This window comes from Poecile atricapillus, chromosome 4, assembly GCF_030490865.1.
Source record: "Poecile atricapillus isolate bPoeAtr1 chromosome 4, bPoeAtr1.hap1, whole genome shotgun sequence".
NCBI lineage: Eukaryota > Metazoa > Chordata > Aves > Passeriformes > Paridae > Poecile > Poecile atricapillus.
The window spans coordinates 53124057-53143685 of NC_081252.1; the positions used below are offsets into that span (position 1 = coordinate 53124057).

At 40.1% G+C, this 19629-nt stretch overlaps 1 protein-coding gene across 14 annotated transcripts in view; it reads left to right on the forward strand.

The window, feature by feature from the left end:
* Nucleotides 1-19629, forward strand: part of APBB2 (amyloid beta precursor protein binding family B member 2) — a 168745-nt gene that overhangs the window by 32029 nt on the left and 117087 nt on the right. The gene's annotated exons all lie outside the window — the stretch shown is intronic.

Sequence of the window (19629 nt, forward strand, 5' to 3'; positions counted from 1 at the left end):
AAAATTCAAAATACGAACTGCAGTCCTCTTACTGGTTACCATAGAAATCTAAATAAAGAATGCTCTGCAAATAGTATAAATATAACACTTTGACAGCTCTTACTTTCTTAAAAAGACATGTCATTGTTTAGATCACTGTAGTGACTGATCAGTAAGGGCCACTGCACACATTCTGAATAAGATTGCTGTATAAGCACTGTATTCATACTATTTGCAAAGTATTCTCGGTATCAGAAAACTTTTCTATTGCTGATTTTTGATACCAGTTTACTGTTGTGGTAAATAAGACTAGAAAATGCTGCTCTGTATTCATAGTGGGAGCTGCAAAATCTTAAGATTTTATGAATTATGAATGAGTCACCTATGGAGCTGTTCCTATTATTCCAGCAAGAAATGCAACCCAGTGACATGCAGAGCAGCCACCTTAAAGCTACAGATAGCAACTCAGGAAGCAACAAGATGTCTTATTCTCTTTCCTGGTCTGGCTTTCTCACTCAACTTGTTGCATAGCCTGAAGGTGGGGACTGGAGGTGAGATGGTCTTTTGAGTGTCTTTGGCCTCTGCAGCTGGCATAGTCTGACTCACAGCAAGTCAGTGTGTGGCCTTATATCTTTTCAGAAGCTGAGATTTGTTGCAGAATAAAACTATTTCAGGTTTCCTCTGTTGTCCTTAGGAACATGTATTATGCATTTCTTACGTGGTGGGACCTGATGGTATTTTCAGGACTTTTCATTATTTTCAAAGTAAATAATAAGCTATTATTATTTTTGAAGAGGTCACTCTGGTTGGTCAGTTTTCTTCTGTGTTCACTCATCTTATATACTGTAAATCACTTTCATAGTCCATTGATTTTTTTTTTTTTTCATTTACTTTGTTTTTCCTGGGGCAGCTGGTATTAGTAGCCTCCTTGCAGAAAGATGTAAAAATTTTAAATGAGTTTCCATCTGGTGTTGGTTTTGGCTTGGAACAGGAATAAAAATGCTATGCATTTTTACAAAGTAGAGGATTTTTTGTTTGTTTTTTTCTTCTGATAAGTAAAAACAGACTTGAAAAAGCAAAACAGAAATTTACAGATTTCCAGAGCAAGGTCACTGAGTTCTGGCCTTATATCAATATGCAGCTCAGTGAGACCAAATTCTGCACTGTGTGATGCATGTGTGAACTGGGGGGTTTGTGGGCAAATCCGAGCTGGAAGGGCTTCCCAACAGCTTTCTCAGCAATATAGCAGCATGGCTGAGATGCTGTGCTCTTGGAAGTTTCTAAGTCAGACTTACTAGTCCTCTGTAATTAGCTCAGATACAGTTCCCACGCCTACATGGCATTCTGGACCAGATCATTCTGTGCACTACTTCTTTGGGTGTTGGCATTCCAATAGCTACTTAAAATCCTGGTGCAGGTTTGGAGAAAACCAGGCAGCAATTCTGGATGGAGAAGTTAGTGTCGCTTTCTTGAATTTTTCTTTTTTCCCCCCTTTCTCACCACTTCTGCTTCTCACCTGGCCCCAGCAGCTGTGGCTGGATGAGGTGGTTGGCAGTTCTGTCTGGGTGTGTGCTGAGGCTTTTGCAGAACCTGGTTTTGTGGCATTTGTCTGGAACACGTGGATACTGTTTTAATGAATGGTATGAGGCTCCATGAGAGCAGAGGTTGGAGCTCTGCTCTTCTTTCTCAGTGGCTGTCATTTTTCAGTGCCATTGGTGCTTGTCCTGCTGCTGTCCTTCAGCTCTGTGCTCTGCATGCTGCAGAAATAACCATGGAAGGTTCTTCACCTTTGTGCCACCCTAATCGGAGCGATGTGCCTAGCTTAAGGTGCCTCCATAGGAAAATCACATCGCTTCCTATGGAGGACTGGTGCCTGAATGTACCTGTGAAAGTGAGGAGGAGTAATACAGGCATCATTCACCATGGCTGAGACCATTTCCTTTTGAGGTCAAAAGTATCTGGGGGACATATTTATTATTTAATAGGCATTTTTTGATGTTTCAAGTCTTTTTTCTTGATGTTCTGCCAAAAAAGAAATAGTTATTTCAGTAGCAATTTTACAAAACCTTTGTGATAAGAAGCTGACCTGAACTCAAAGTGATTTTTTGGATGGATCTGCAATTTTGCTCTTTGTGTATGTGTGTGTGTCCCACTTTCTAAAAACCGTATTCAGCAATTCTAATGACTGTTGGCTGTGTTTTTAGATGCTTGCAAAAAGAGTAGATGGTGGAATTTTAGCTAAGAAATCTTTCCTTAGATTTGTGCTAATATGGTATTGCATTTCTTTTCCTGTAGTAACTAACCAAAATTGGAGTTCTCACTAAGGCATAATATGATAAAGAAAAGTTGAATCTACATACAGCACTAGAGTCATGTTGTACCTAAGCTACCCAGTTAATTATGATTTAGTGCACAAATATAATATGTAGCTTGATTTAATTGCATTTGAAACAATTTCAGTGCAAACTAACAGTATGATTTTTTGATTTCTAGTTTATATATGGTATTTGAAAACTTTGTAGCTATTACCTCTGCAGTGTTCCCCTTTTCAAAGGAACAGAGATTCACAGAACAGCACAGAATTGCTAGACTGAAGGTTGAAAAATAAGGTGAAATTTTAAAAGTCCCCAGCTGCTGGCTTCAATGAGGGTAGGGAAGGTCAGTGTGATGCTTGGCAGTGCTCACAAGGCATGTCCAAATACATAGGACATGCCTTAGCATTGTGTTGAATGGGGAGGCAGAGTTATGCTGTTTTCAGTGAAACAGAACTGCTTCTTTCTGTATTTGTTTATTTTTTAATTGTCACAACTTGGAGTGTAAAGTGAAATCACCCAGCTTTGCAGCCTTGCAGCTGTATGTAATCCATTCAGTTTGGAGCTCTGCTGGAAAAGAACTTCAGCTGTTTGGGTACACTGGGAGAAGAGTTCTTACAAACCAAAGAGCATCCTTTCATCCAAATTGATTTGAGTAAAATGAAATTTAATATTACAGCTGAGCCAGTGAGTTACTGCTGGAAGAGGCAATCCTTACCCTTTTAGTTTGTTTTGTGGGACATTTTTCCCCCACGTGTTGTGTGATGTGGCCCTTGCCCTCTTGTTTCAGCCAGTGCTGTGGCTTGATTTTATGTATCACTAAGTGTGAGTTAAATGCAGTGCCTGGATTCATCCTACTCCCTGTGGAGGCTCCTTGAAAGGATGCCAGACCAGGAGGTGTGAGAGAAAAAGTTCCCCTGAGATTCCCATGGTCTGGGAGGCTCAGGGTGGGCTGAGTCCACCAGGTGAGTGGGAACCCTGCCCAACCGAAACAGTCTGGAAATCTAAACTAAAGCATTTCTAATGGAAGGGGAGAAGCAGAGGAGCAAAGGAGTTTGTTGCAGAGGAGCAAAATTTGTGTAGTTCTGTTGTTTTACAGGGCACAGTTATGTTGGATTTTTGAGTGCATTGAGTTGTATTTTTTCAGAAGCCTCAAGGATTTCTTGCAGTAGGGAAGAGATCTATCTTGCTAGGTGGAATTATGCAAATTGAAGATAGGCATGAAATGCAATACTGGGTGTTCATCTCCATTCAGCTTCACAAAAGGTAAAAATGCAGCTTTCTACTCTTGAATCCTTAATATCTTGCTGTGTGTATCACTATTGCTGTTGTTTCTGATCTGTGCCTCAGTCAGATATTGCTTGTTTTTTGCCTGTGTTGTAGGTGTGAATTCCCAGAGGTGTTAGTCCTCTGGGTTTTCTGTCAGGTGTGATGAGGAAGCAGCTGATCCCCGCTGCATGCTCTCAAGAGACAGTGCTGTGAGAATTTGCCTCTTGCCTCTACAGAACCTCCAGCAGCAGTTACTGAGTTTATTTTACTCACCCTCTTTGTATTCCTCTGACAAAGTAAATATATGCTAATTATCCTGTTGTGATTACAGGGTGCAATTTCCATGTTCATTATGTGCCACTGCCAGCTTAAGGACCTTTGACACTAGTTTGGCCTTGAGTTTTGCAGACATCAGACATCTGTCAGAAAAGAAAATGCTGCAGAGCATGAATGGACCTTGAGGAATAACTGTTTCTAATATTTCCCCAGCATAAGCATTGGCAGTGTAAAGCTTCTATGCTGTGGAAGACTGCTGCAGCTGGTGTGGGAGTTAAATCAGTCATCACACTGACAGCTCGTCTGATAGCTGGGCCTGCAAGAGGGATACTGCATCAGCAGCATCTCTAGAGAGAACAAAATGTGCATGAGCTCAGATCTTTCACTTTCTCCGTGAAAGATTTATCCTTTCACAGAACTTTGTATCAGTGTTAGATGCTTTTGAAAAGCCTGTGCACAAAAACTATCAACAAGCCTGTTGATTGTTATTTAGTAATTGTAGGTGTTGTCATGTTATTCCTGCAGGACACCGAGCAACTTCTGCAGCTGCTAAGGGGAAAGTGTGATTCATGACACCTTAACAATTGATCAGTCGTGAGCTGCTTTTACTGTTACTTCATCTAAACCAAGAAGCTGACTTAGTTCACTGCGTGTCTGCTCACAACTCAACCAGTGTAGTAATATGAGTGAAGATTAAACTTGCCCTGTTTCGAGACATCTTGCTGAGTGAAATTCCTCCTTTGGGTTGCTGTGTTGAGTGCTAGTGAGCTGGTGCAGTAGTTACTTGAAAGGCTATCTCTGACCCTTACATGGTCCAGTCACTGACTCAGATATATACATTGTCTTGTATTTTGTAAATTGTTCAGCTTCGGATTTATTGTTCTTCACAGCCACATTCCACCAAACAGAGTAACTAAAAGGATTTCTTTAGAGGAAATGCATTGAGGTTAAGACCATTTATAGACCTGTGGGTTTTCTATGAGTTAAGATTTATCCTAATATTAGTTTTGGGCTTCACTCAAATGGAGGTATTTATTACTTGCTTATTCTTATCCCTTGGAATGTTGAAGTTATACGGTAGATTTGTCCTGTTATTATCTAGCATAAATTGCTGCTTTGCTTATCACTTAAAGCAAGCAATCTTTATATAGATGCTTTTTGTTTGTTTTGTTGTAAAGGGCCTGAAATGAAGGAAACCATTAGAGCACAAAAAAACAGTGCAGCTAAGGTTTACTGGTAATAGTGTGTACTTGCATATTATCTTTTGTCAGTGGCTTCTGATATCTTTTGCAGACTTTCAGCAAGCCTCTACTGTCTCTTGGAAATTAGGAGTTAAGGATATTTAAAGATGCTGAATTGCAGTAGGTGACAGTAGGTTTCTCACTCCATTTGCCTGCCTGGTGTGGGGAGGTTTGGCTGAATTCCTGAAGATCTGTCTGCAGGGGCTGTGGCATAAGAATGGTTAGTCTTGAGTCTCCTCTGACTGTTGAGATAACTTTATTTGTGAGTAATAGGTCGCTTTGGTTTTCTTTGTGTCTTTCATGTCTCCTTTACTGGTTTGTCACTTTTTTGGATCTTGCTATGGTTCTCTGCTTTGGAAGTGATGGAGAGAACTCTTCCAGCTCTGTGTTTTGTGCACAGATTATACCTCAGTTGAGGGTCTCCAAGCATCAAAACAAGTTATTAATACACTTGTAGAGGGTGTTACAGATTCTCTCTTCCAGATTGTTCTAAGACACCCATCTTAGAAGCCACAAGTACTGCATGTGGTAGTTGTGATTTTAAGTCAGTTTGTAAATCACCCTACTATGACCTCAATCAATTTGTATAAAGCCCCTCTCTCTGTAACTAGTAAAATAAAATCCTAGATGTCTGTGCTTTTACTCTGTGTTTAGCCTCAGCTATGATTTTTCACTAGCTTAATATTTAAAGAAATATTGTAAATTACTCTGGTTTGACTGATAGGTAAAAAAATAAATATAGATGCTCCTATTATATAAGTTGTATCCTGATTAATACAGCAGTATGGTTGCAAGTGTTTGCTGTACTTGAGTGTCAGTGATTCAGCCTAAGGAAGTCTGAGGGTTTTTGTAATTTCTGATGCTCTCTTATTGTGCAAATAAAGGCAGCATAATCCTTGCTAAAAGCACATCTCTGAACAAGTGATAGAGGGTTGAGAAGCAGGTTTTAAGTGCAAAAGAAGGATTTGATCTTTTAGCACTATCAGGTGAAATAAAATCACTTGTTCAAAACCTTTAAAGTGTTTGTCTTTTTCCTACTGTAATAACTGTTCTTATGTTTCATGTCCTTCAGTAATGACCATCACTTTTTTTCTTTTTACACAAAACTTGATTAATGCCTTTACTGTGGAGAGGGCCCTGTTGTACCTATGTACTGGTGAGTAAGCTACTCTGTGTCATGGGGAATATCTGCAGTGAAACGATGCGTGTGTGTGAGATTTCTTTAGACACAGCTTCTAGATGCTATTTACTCATTTACACTTAGAATAAGCTTTTCTGGATTAATTGGAATAAAAGTGTTTAAACAGTTATTTTTTAAAGGGAGGTAATTTGTTCTAAACATGTAAAGGCAGTACAATGTTTTAAACACTTGTTATTTTGTATCTTTGTCAGGCAAAGACAACCTTTGACTAAATTGGCTGAAATTACACCATTGGTCTTGTTCTGTGTATCAGAAAATTGATGTTAATTGCAGAGGAACAGTTGTGCTTTTAGAATTAAAAATGAGAAGCAAAATTTTTAGTCACTATTTAAAACCAACCCTTTCCTCTCAGCTGGAGAAAATGCAGCATATGTTTGGAAAGAGCTGACTGCTATGCTGTGTATTTGTATTTACAGGCAGATGCCCTTTGTTTAAGAATGAAGTTTTAAAAAAGTTGTCTAGACTATCTGCAATGTAAGTACAGTTTGGCTTCTCACTTGTTGGATGGCACTAGAGTTCAGAAGGGGCAGGAGAAGACAGATGTGGTTACTGGCCACAGCCTGGGCTGCTGGGGAGGACTGGCAGCACCTCTGTGTGCTGTATTGGGTATACATGGCAAGATTTTGGTAGTGGAGACCTGCAGAGGTGGCGTCTGTGGAGGCTGCCAGGAGCTTCCACCGTGTCTGACAGAGCCAATGCCAGCCAGCTCCAAGAGGGACCCACCACAGGCCAAGGCTGTGTCCATCAGTGGTGGTGGTAGTACTTTGGGGATAGCAGATATGAGTGTAAAAAACTGTGCAACACCAGTAGCAGGTAGAAGACAGGAGTGAGAAGATATGGGAGAAACAGCTCTGCAGACACCAAGGTCTGTGCAGAAGGAGGAAGAGGAGGTGCTCCGGGTGCTGGAGCAGAGATTCCTCTGAGGAAGCTGTGTCCTTGCAGCCCATGCAGGTCCACGATCAGCAGAGATCCACCTGCAGCCATGGAAGAGCCCATGCTGGAGCATGTAGGTGCCTGAAGGAGGCTGTGACCTCACGGGAGGCCCATGTTGGAGCAAGCTCCTGACAGGACCTGTCGTTCTGTGGAGAGAGGAGCCCACCCTGGAGCAGGTTTGCTGACAGGGCTGTCACTTCATGGACGACCCATGCTGGAGCAGCCTGTGCCTGAAGGGCTGTGCCCTGTGGACAGGGGCCCATGCAGCTCATGAGGAACTGCAGCCCTGGGAAGGACTCAGGCTGGAGAAGTTTGTGGGGCACTGTCTCCTGTAGGTGGGGCAGGGCAAGACTGTGTGGAATCCTTCTCTGAGAAAGAAGGAGCAACAGAGGCGGCGTGTGGGGAACTGACTGCAGCCCACATTCCCAGTCCCTTGACACCACTGTGGGAAGGGGTAGGGAAAATGAGAGTAAAGTTAAGCCTGGGAAGAAGGGAGGAACTGGGGGAAGGTGTTTGATGATTTAATTTTATTATCTCAATTTGATTTTTTTCCATATTCTTATTTGATTGTCTATAAATTACGTGAATTTCTCCAAGGGGAGGTTGTTTTGCCCATGATGGTGAGGGGCCTCTCCATGTCCATGTCTTGATCCAGGAGCTTTCTCTCTCCTGTCCTGTTGAGGAGGTCAGTGATAGAATAGCTTTGGTGTGCACCTGGTGTCCAGCCAATGTCAGTCCCCCTCATAGAGACCTGGCTTTGGAACAAAATATGCTAATTTGAGGGAAGAGAGGATTGTCATTTTCTTTACAAGTTATCCTTTTAGAAGTATTTTTGTTAATTTTAATGTCAGCATTGATCTGTCTCAAAATTAGTGAAGAGAGGAGGTGGTTTTGGGGTAATGTTTTATTACCTGATAGCCTCTCCATTTTTGAAAAGCATAAGTAATTACAAATAAGACATACGCTGAAACTAGGCCAGTGGAAGAGTTCAAATTATTTTAAAATGTTCTTTACTAAGGGGAGAAGTGGATATGACACTGGGAAGGAAATGCTGTCTCCGGTCTAGGAGGGTCACTGTCCATTGCACCTGTGAAGAGTAAACATGCCAGATAACTTGGGTAACATTTATTTCCTCTCTTGGGGTCTGTTTTATTTAAGCTATCATAATAGAAATATTTACTTAGCTTATACAAAGCACAGTCTCTTTCCTGGTTGTCAGGATTTGCAGAATTGGCTCAGTTAATAGAGCACTGCAGTCAGATACCCTGGTCTGCCACAAGTTAGCTATTCCATTCTCTTCAGTTTGGAGGCTGTGTTTTTGCTGCCTGTAGCAGCCACAACAGAATTGTGTTAGATTTAAGCCTGACTCCTCATGTGCCTGTAAAATGACCAACAAAGAAGGATGTAGTAATCTAATGGTCTGCTGCCAGTCAACAACCTCTGCAGTCTGAGTTTTGCATACTGGTATCCCTAACTAAGACTTTATCTTCTGAAGTAGTATTTCACTGGGTATGGTGAGCTTTTAAAAGTATTCTCTGGTGCTTTAATAGTGATCTTGCAAAAAGATAAGAAGCAAAACCTGTGTTGTAGCAATACTTGCTGAATAACAATAACTATTTTTTTTTAAATCCACTTGTTAAGGCTTAAATATACAGCAGCATGCCTGTGCTATAGTTATTATGGATTTTTTTGTTGTTGTTTTTTTGGTAAGTAGAAATAGATTTAACTTTTTATTTCTTTTAGCAGACTATCTTTAAGAGAGTTCATAAGCTGCTTGTTGAAAGTATAGACAGAAACAGGATAAGTTGGAAAGATGATTGGTAATAAATATGCCAGGAGATCAGATGGCAGGTGACAACTGGCATGGACACACCGAGAATTTTAAGGCATACTCTCCAGTCAGGTTTTTAAACAGGTATCTGTCTTGGCATATTATACGGAAAATTATTCTAAGAAATTATTTACTTGTACATTGATTTATCTAAGGATTTTATGAATACCTGACTAAATGGATATGTAATTGTAAAGGAATGCAAAAAACCCACTGGTCTTAATTATGAATAAATGTACAGAACCTTAGCTCCACTGATTTCATTTAGAGCAGGTTTTGTTTGCTAATTACTGCTATGAACAAGGTTCTCCCCTCAATTACACCAAAGCATTTTTCATTGAATTAAGGTTATACCTAAATTATTTTAACTGAAAGTACCTTTGTGGCAGAACACTTCCCTGGTTTCTGTTACATTTTGTTAACTTCAGCTGCCTTTGAACTATAATATTTGTGCTTTCTCAAGCTTTCCTTGTTTCTTCTCTAATAAACTGTTCAATTTGCAGGAGCACTGTCATCTCTGTCAGGTAAATGCTTCTTCGACCAGGTATCCAATGTGTGGGGACTTGTGTGATGTTTCTCCAAGTGAAACCTGGTGGCTGCTTCTTGTACTCTGTCTCCTGCATCTGCTGAAGCTCCCAGGACTTCTGGGTATTGCCCAGCCTGGCTGATGTTTCTGACATAAAGTATCTCTTATAAAATGCTTGCTACTGTGGGCAGCAAGTGTCAGAAACTTCTAGATCCTTGGAGGGGGCTTCTGCATGATGGATGCTGGGAGCACACTTCCCTTTGTTTCCCAGGTCTCAAGGAGCAGTTCTCTCCCTTTGCCAGCTGTTTGTCCTCCTTCAGAGAATGAGGATGATCTATTTGGCTGTGCTGAAATTAGATCAGGATATGTGGATTTCTGAAAGCTTCTGATGTTATCCCAATTAATTTTTTTTTTTCACCGTTCTATTTTTAAACAATATTAAAAAAACAGAGTGGGCAGGGAAGTGTTGAGCACACTGGTTACATGTGTCACCCAAACCATTAGTACTGGCAGTGCTCCTGGCCTGTCACGTGTGCCAGATGTGACATCTTTCAACAAAGTTTAAAGGCATGGTGAAAGATTATGGGCATGGTTTCACATCACTTTGGACTGCTCCAAAATTAATGTTTTAAAAGCTGTTAACAGCAACTGTTCAAGGCTGTCAGTCCATCTTCTTCAAGCTATTACCACATGCCATCCCTGGCATTCTACTGGCCCCCTGTCCAATCTGATTAATTTGAGGACCCAGCTGAAAACCAATCCCTCAAAGAAGAGGCATCTTTGTGACCATGTCTCTGTGATGAGGAGGTAGAGGCAGTCTAAAGGCCAAGTGCTGCTGAAAAGGACAGTCAGCTTAAATCAGAGCAGATGTAAAACTGTACAGTTACCATCACTCTGCTAGCTGTGGAAAAGTAATGCTGACTTTTACTTTCTGCAGCTAAATGTACATGAAATGATTCCTTGTGAGCACTGCCTGTTCATACATGGGCTTGAACTTCTTCAGTTCAGGACTGTGTTCTTATTTAAGTTGTGCCTGCATGAAATTAAAGACTGTTCCAGCTCTTGTTTTTGCATATTTCAAATTCATACTGAACTTAATTAAAATACTAAATTTCACTGTTGCTTTTAACTATGGGATTAAGTTAATTTTAAATTGAGTTAGCTGGTTTTGCAGGCATGTAAAGCATGTGCCTTTGTCCATTCTCATGCATTCTTTTACATACGTATATACACATACACACTCTTATCTCTGACAGGAAGTCTTGAAGCTGCTAGTTCTCCCTTAGCTCTGAGAATAACCAGCTTCCCAGGTGGGTAAACTGAAAACAATGGGAGTTATTGTTCATGCCATTTGTGACTTGAGCAGAGATTGTAGATGATTACTTCACATGCTGCTTTCTAGCCATTTCTGGCACCATTTAGGTTTTGAAGGGTCTGATGGAGAATTTTAATGTTTTTGACTTTCAGGTGGTCCCATTTCAGCTGTCTGTGTTCAACCATGGTGTGTGACTGGTCAGTGATTTTGTTTCCTAGAGCTGTAATTCTGCACTTGAACACTAACAAGTTCCACTTGGAGGTGACCTGTGAGGAAAATTACTTATAAACTACAAAGAGTTTTGAATTTTATTTTTCAGTTGTGGCACAGACCTCAATCTAGGTTCAGTTGTTAAATTTCCTGTGATTTCCTGGAGGTTTCCTCAAGACGTTTATCAGCATTTCAGTTCAATTTATGCTACCATATGTTTTGCTTGTTGTTGTAGAGAACCTTCTTTTTTGATTTCATAATACTTTATATCTTTTGTCACAGTTTAGCCAGAGAGGATCAATACATAGACTGCCCCAGAACTCTCCTGTGCAAGCCAGCTTCTAGTCTTTGTCAGTACCCATTTTGGAAGCTATCCAGTCCTGTTGTCTCTCTTCAAGAGGTTACATTTTTTTGCTGTACTGATTAACTTGGCTGTTTTGAGTAAATTTGACCACCTGTGGTTACTGCTGACCCTACATTCCTGCAGTACCTCCAAGCAAAATACTAAACATAGCTGGCATTCTTGAAATTGGGGTGCTAGGGCAAAGCACTGCAGTGCACCTCCAGGGCAGTCTTCGGGGGGAAAAATCCCTGCTTCTTATTCTGTCTTAAAATCTCTTTGGGCACACAGTGCCCAAAAATCACACAGTGTTGAGAGATGAGGCTCCTCTCACTATAGTTATATCTGATGCCCCATGGTTTCTTACTGACCAAGTGATGGTTCTGCATAAATTGGAAAAAAATCAATGTAATTCTCTGGAATTGAGGCCTTGGATAAAACAAAGGGATGATAGGAGGTTTTAATTCATAGCCAGAAATGATAGGGATCAAAGTAAGCTAAAGCAAGTAAATATTACTAGTTAGGAATTATTAGGGAATTTTAATGCTTCGTTTTGGAACATCTGCTAACACCTGGGTAAATCAGGTCTGCTCTGAGATGGCATTCCTGTCTTTCAGTGAAAGTGGCTTAGTAATGTACAGGCTATTTTACTGAAGACTCTCCAATATTGCAGTAAAATATTAATTTCTGTGGTTTGACTTTTTAGTATTGACATAATGCATAATCATTTGGCTGCTTAATTGTGTGATGTCCTGTAGGAAAATTTCCTTTCAATTCAAGAGGAAATTAATTAAAAACTTTTTTGATGTAATACAGACATACATGCTTCTCATGTGTTTTGTAAATGAGCTTATTTAAAAAAGTAAACACAACACTTGTTAACCTAGGTCTTAAAACCTTAAGAGTGGAGACCTTGGAAAGAGCAGAAATGAATGTATTTTGAGAAAAGCAATATAGTTAATAATTGTTTTGCAGTATTACTGTTGCTCTTCTGTTAAATAAACCACTTTTAAAGTGATTGTTAAATAAACCACTTATAAAGTGGTTGTCATACTTAAAGTACGTTGTTTTTAAATGGGGAAGCTTTTGGAAAAGCTTCCTAATCAATATTGGATTCTTATTTTTTTTATTTTATAAGTAAATGCCACGTCAGACTTGTGAGCATGCATTGTAGGTCTTGGAGGTGTCATCATATCATCATACATGAGCAGAAGTTGTTACTGAGTAATGACTTCTTTTTCTTCTTTTATTTTTTTTTTTTTTTTTTAGTGGAATTGGTGATTGCAGTCTCAGGGCATGTGGTTGTTTGGATCTGATGATTTGCCTGCAGTTGTTGGAAAAAAATTTTTAAATTAAGAGTATGCTTGCATGTTGCAGGCTAGAATATGGCTAAGCTTAGAGGAATAACTTTTGAAGCCAATAGGATGGTAAAGGAAAACTTTGTGTAACTTTGGGTAAAGGCACAGTTAACACTGTTCTGCAGTTGAGTCATACTAAGAATGGGAACTCATTGGTCTATGCAGGAAGCAAATGTGTGATACAGGACATACTTCTCTGGCATGTAAGTACCAAATCTCTTGTCATGCAACAGCCATTCTTTGAGCTTTTACTTTAGGTAGTGGTTCTCTGGACCTTTCTGTAGCTGATAAGTTTGTATCTTCTATCTTCCCAATTTCTCTTCCCTGGAAAAAGTGTGTTTCCTATTGTTTGTATAATAGTTAATAATCATTTTCTCAGGAGAAACTGTAGGATCTCTTCTGTCAGAGACCACAAACTGGGAGAAAAAAAAAAAAAAGACAATAAAAACAGTAGAAGTAATGTATTAGATTAGAGATTTTAGCCTCATAGCAGATTTTGTGTCTGTAGGGACAATGTGAGCGTGTTTATTGAAGATGATTGGAAAATTAATCTCATTCTTTTAATCAGGTGATTGCTCCATTAATAGAGCTCCCTATCAGAGGCAGTGAATTGAGAAAATACTCCATAGCACTAGAACTGTAGTGTTAAGTAAAAAAAACAATTGATAAAATATTTTTACTTCCTTAAGAGATCCACCCTAGATAGTGAATCAGCTCACCAGCAATGATGATTAATAAAGGAAAAAGCTAGCCAAAGAATTTTCTGTTAACCACCAATTCTTCTGAGCAAGAAATAATTCCAAATATTATCTGACCCTGTTTTGTTAAAAAACCAAACAAACATATAACAAAAAGCTAACTCAAAAGCCCCCAAACCCCAACAGATGTTATATTTTAAGTGATGGAGAAAAAACAGGTTTGATAGCTACTTCTAATAGTGGTTCTGCCTTAATTCTATTAAACCTGTCTGCAGTGGTCTATTCCAAACTTTTCATAGGCTTGTATAAGGTCTTCTAGTGTGGGGCAAAACAGTGCTGTAACATTTTTTTAAATTTTGTCCCATGGCAAACCAGAGTGACAGAGAGGCTTGTAAAGCAGATTAGATGATCTCTTTTTACAACTGAGCACATACAGGCAAAAAAGTTTTGAGTGTGTTTCTCTGGTGTGCAGAATCAGTATGATTTCTGTTAGTACATGTTCTTGAAGTTAGAAATTCTTTATTGTCTTTTAGCTAGCTTTAAAGCCGAAATTATGAGGCCTTGTAACAACATCATTAAAATTGATTATGACTGAAATTAGAGACAGACATGAGCCTTTATTACTTTTTATTTGTTTTTTAGTGCAGTCATTTTTGGCATGCAGTCTGAGAGTCTGCCTGGGCATTAATGAACACAGTGTGGTCTCTTGCTAGATCAGCTTTCCTATACAGATTTTCTTGGGTATATGAAAATAATGTAAAAGAAATAGCATGCAACAACACAGATGTGAGACAGAGATGCACCTTTCCAATGGCACAGTAAATCTGCAGTGTGAATGGATGTCCAGGCTAAGGCAAAAGCTGTGTGAAGGCCAGGCATGCTGGCAGAGTGGCTGACTAAGCAGGAAGCTGGAAGGCAGAGTGTGCCAGAGAAGCCAAGTTGGCATTGCCACGTGCCTTGTGTCATGATACCCGTTCTCTCTGTGCCTTGCCTTGGTGTGGTGGGTCTCAAGGATGCTCTAAGATGCAGCACTTTGTCATGTGCAGCATAAGCTGTGGAAAGTACTAAAGAATATCAAGAAGGGTTCTGGAGAATTATACAGTGGTAATAGTATTCAGAATATGAATTAAAACTTAAGTGAGTTACTGGGAGAATTTGTGTCTAAAGCATAGATGATAATGCCTTTTTAAAAAAGAGGTGACTTGCAAATTCTGATTTTCTTTCAGCTTTGCAGTACACATTTAATAACCTGTCTTCTTTCAGGCACAGTTATCAGTGAAGGCTGAGTGTGGCTCCATTTTAATTTATCCTGGTTTATCTAATGCTTTGAGAAATTATTGTCTTAATGGTGAGAAAGTACATCTATTGAGAAGTGTCAACAAAGGACTACCTTTTTGGGGAAAATTCCTGGTTTGTGGAGCTCTTGAGCTGAGCAGATAATATTTTCATGTGATCTCGTGAGAGGGTGTATTGCATTTCTGTGTCCCTATTTCTTCTGTAACTACTTGTCCTGGTTTGCTGGGTTTGACTTTTTAATGTATATGCAGAAGCTGAGGTGGAGAGAGAATTACTAAAGAGCATGCTTGTGCCCTGGAGGGGGAAGGATGACTTAAGCTAAAACGCTGCCTCCATATCCCATGGGTATGCTATGTGGTAGAGTGACTGGATCTCCTGCATTATTCATTGCCTCTGGCTTCTACTGTGACGTGGGTGTTTATCACATGAATAGTTGTGCTGTGGGTTGCTGCAGAAGAGGTGTGTGTGTGTGACCTGAATACTCATCACCCACAGGTCTGTAAGTGACAGATAAAACCTGTTCTCAAGTATGGTGTGTCTGCTAAGAAGTCAGATCATTTGGAGATGTCTTTCTCCCTAGGCAGCTTATGGAAGAGTATCTTCAGTTGCTTCTAACCCTCACAGTTGGTCTCTGTCACATATATTAGCTTTCAATTCCTTCTTTCAAATATGATGCATGTGTGAAAGATATTCCTAAAAGATACTGGAAAATTGTTTAGCTAGCCGTGCTGCACCCCCTTGTGCTAAGAATAAGATTTTTTTGGGTGGAATTTCAGACTGCTTTGTTTTCAAATATTGATTCAAGTTTTTGTTTCCACTTTTAAGGTTTTTAAAATTCTTTTTAACTCAGCTGCTTAAGTGTTTTCAATACATACTTGTTTTGCTGCTGAAGTGCTATCATCAAATTGTGTGTTGGGCTTTTGCAAGCTCTAAAATTTGGGTCAGGACAGATGAGGAAACAGAAAATATGGTTTGATTGCCATCCGCTGGGGGGAAAATATGCTGCAGTGGTACTTGATTGAAGAGTTGCTATTGAGCGATAACGTACCCGTGTTGATCGTGCTGTGCTTTTGGCAGAATATCCCAGAGACTGTCAGCCTCAGCCCAGATGTTTGCTCAGACATTTTTGTATTAACAGGAATTGTCTGGCTCTTGTTGTGAGTCATGATTGCAGTGATACCGAAAGCTGGAGAGGAGTGGACTTGGGGACAGAAAGTGGGATACAAGGCTTTGTTGTGCTGCTGGGACGATGCTCAGCACATTGCAAACCTGCTTCAGGCAGGGCCCTGAAGGGGTGGGGGCTGTGTTCTGGATGTTTCTAAGCTGCCCCTATTGCAGTGGCTTTTGCACACTGGATGTATGTGTGCTGAGACCTCACACCAGAGCAGCACATGTCTCTCTGGAACAGCTCCTGGCTCTGGTTCACCCTTAGGAAGCTGAATTACTCACCAGTGAAAATACCAATTCTCTCATGCTGTAAGTGTAGGGTGTTTCCATGAAAGCTTTTCATGGTAAGGTTTATGTGATTTATGTGTAACTGTAGTGGCAGAAGACAATTCAAAGTGGGCTTTTGGAGAGCACAGTATGGTAGGACCACGTGAGCTGAAGCCAGTGCTGTGCACTGGGAGATGTTAACTACTCCAAGGCTGAAGATTAATTCTGCTTCAGGTCACCCAGTGCTTTGCTTTCTTCTGATTTTGGTGTCTGTGCAGCACACTTCAGCAAACAGTAAGACTTGAGAAAAGCAGTAAAAGTTGTGCAGCCAGAGGACTGAAGTAATACGCTGGTGTTTGGGAGCAGTCACTGGTGATATGAAGGTCTGCATAAATGTTTTGAGGGCAATGGTGAGGAGGATTTGCTAAAACAAAAATACAGTTTTGGGCCAGAGTGGCGTAAATGTTTTAGTCCCGCCCATGTGTGCTGCCTTCTGATCAAAACTTTAAAAGGAAGAACAAAACCCACATTTCATTTTCTGCTTTGGGTATTTTTAAATAAAAGAATCACAAAATGAAAGGAGGATATCTTTGGTATCCTTCATAAATTCTGGGACTTTCCCTGCTCACAGTCTCCTCTGCAGTGACCCCTGGTGAGTCTTCATTGTGGGGAGTGGGGAGCAGGGAGAAAAAGACATGTGCCCATGTCCCAGAAGTGCTTGAGGCTTTCCAGGATGGTGTCCAGAATATGCTTTTTAACCTGGAAGGGGAAGAGACAGGCCCCTCCTGCCAACAGTGGAACACCAAATCTCTTCGGTTTTGTTGGACTTGTCAGTGTTCATAAATAAAACAGTGCCATGTGCATTTCAGTGTTTTATCCACTAATTGTGAAAGAAATGCTTCTTCCTGACCTTCAAAAATTTGGGAAGGTAAAACCATCTAAGTGATGCAATTTTCCTTTTGGCCCTCTAGGGCAGTAAGTGAATTAATGTGTTTGATGCTTCTTTCTGTGGATTCGGCAAAAACTACTGCCAAAAGAAGTTGGATGCAGATAAAAGTTGATGCTAAAAGTGTCAGGAATTCTTGGAGCATCTCCTTCAGCAGCCTTCTCCTTCATCCCATCTTCAGTGAGTTTTTTAGCCATCATTATGTTATGTGAGTCTCCCATGGTTGTCAGGCTGTTTTGTTGAGGTTTGTTTGGTTTTAAGCTATTTCCAGACTTAGACCCCTAGAAGCCTCATAAAAAATGAAGCTCTCCTTTTGGAAACAAACCCCAGAAGACTGGGATCCTGGGGTGCTTGCATAGGGCTTATTGGGAGGCTGTCTGATGGACTGAAGTTAGACACTGCTAATGTTTCTAGAAGGAAAGAGAAAAATATATCCCTAAAATAGATAGCCATGATGTACTTATTAATTATTGATGTTACATTGGATGACTTCTTTCTTCTATTAAGAAATTGAAAGAGGTGAATATTAATGGAGGGATATATAGGATCCTGGGATTCCTGTTTAAAGGACAATTTAAGGCAGAGCTCCCAGTCTGATAATGTGAATGTGGCATGTCTGCATGTCTGTGTGTGCCCAGAGGAAGCTGCAGTATGAAAACTGTCACCAGATTTGTTCTGATACCAGTTCACTCAGCTCTGTGATGAATACCATACACATGTAATATCCTCAATCTCACACGTGAGTTCATAACTGTGCTGCCAGTCTTAAAGTGCAGGAATTGTGAAGTTATTTTTACCAGAACAATTGGATTCCTACTGACTTGGATGTTACTGCTTTTACACCCTTTCAGCCTGCCCAACAAAGAGGTTTGCAGTCCGATAGCAATATATAGCCTTTACTGTAATGGATGCAAGAGTGCACCAGAGTGACAGAATTCTTAGAATTTGTATTCCCTGATTCAAATAGATGGATTTATTTTCATATAGAATGAGCTTTCAGTGTGAAGAAGTGGAAGACTATCTGCTGCTCTCCCTGGACAGATATGCTACCCCCAGGGCCGGTCTGCTCTTTTCTGAAGCCCATCTGAGAAGCAGTTGCCCATTGGGCAGGGGAGAAGAGTTGATGAATATTTTTGGGTTTTTTGTGTCAGTTTTTAGATGTAAGTGGATTTAAATCAGAGTTCCTTATTTAACATCAACAGAAACATCTGAAAATCTTGCTGGTGCATTTTATTTTATTCTTTAAAGACAAAAATAAAAATACCATGCCATTGCTGAGCAACCCACCATTTATCTAGTGTGTGTGCTTCAGAGAAAGAGTTACTAAAGTATAGAACTGATTTTGATACTGACTGACTCCAGCTGAAATTTGATGGTTTGAAACCTGCCTCTTTTGTATTAAGCTGAACTTTCAAGTTCCTTACCAATAACAAGGAATTGGAAAGAAGAGCTGTAAAACCAGTTAACCTTCTTAGCTGTTATGAGGAAGCCACCAGGCGCAAACACAGGTTGCAGTGGGGAAGAAGGAGAAAGCTGCAGGGATTCCTAGGTTGGTAAATTCCTGCTAGACCTCAAAAAAGTAATCTGGCCTGAGTTTAAATGTTACAAATCCATGGGGAGTCTAGCTGATAGATGTCTGTCTCTGTTTTGAGACATGTACAAAAGTAAGCTTTGCTCTAGCTTCTCAAGAAGAGTAATAACTCCCAATTTTTTTCTGTGCTGACTGGTGGTTTCTGTTTGGTTTTGTTATTTCTAGCTGAAATTCTGTGATGTTCCCGAGATCAGGGTTCACGCTGGCTCCCATGATACCACTTCTTTCTTAGGCTGGGTAAGGACAGGATTGCAGGTCTGTGTCCTATAGAAATCCAAGTACCCAGAAATCCCACTTCAAATATATGTAGCTGTTGCCCCATTTTTGCAAAAGAAAAAAATAAGGACAATTTAATTTTTTTAACTTGGACCTGTTATTATCTCAACCAGCCAGTTGTTTATGGATGGTAATGGTATGTTACTATTTTGTCATCTCTGGGCATTAAACATTTGCTAATTACTTCTCTACTAAGGGTATCAGTGCCTGCATGTTATCTGCCTTTCAATTTTTAAATTTCTTCTCTTAATAAAGTCCTAAATGAGTTATTCCCGCTTGCATAGGTCTGGGAGGCTGAGCTGGCTCCACTCTTGGCCATCTGAGTCTTTCTTGAAATATGAAAGTTTATAAACAGGATGAAAAAAGATTCCTCCCTTCATTTTCAATTCTGCCAATTTTCAAGGCAAGCAATGTGGTAAAAATGTGGGTGGAGAAGTGGACGTTTTCAGCAGGATTCAGAGGAAGGAAAAACACTCAGGGTGGTGGATTCTCATCTGGGAAATAGAAAATGTTGGGTGTGTGGCAGCACAGTTTCAGGAATTTATGCCATCAGTGTTAAGATCCTATTTGGTCAGAGATCAGATGTCTGTTGATGAA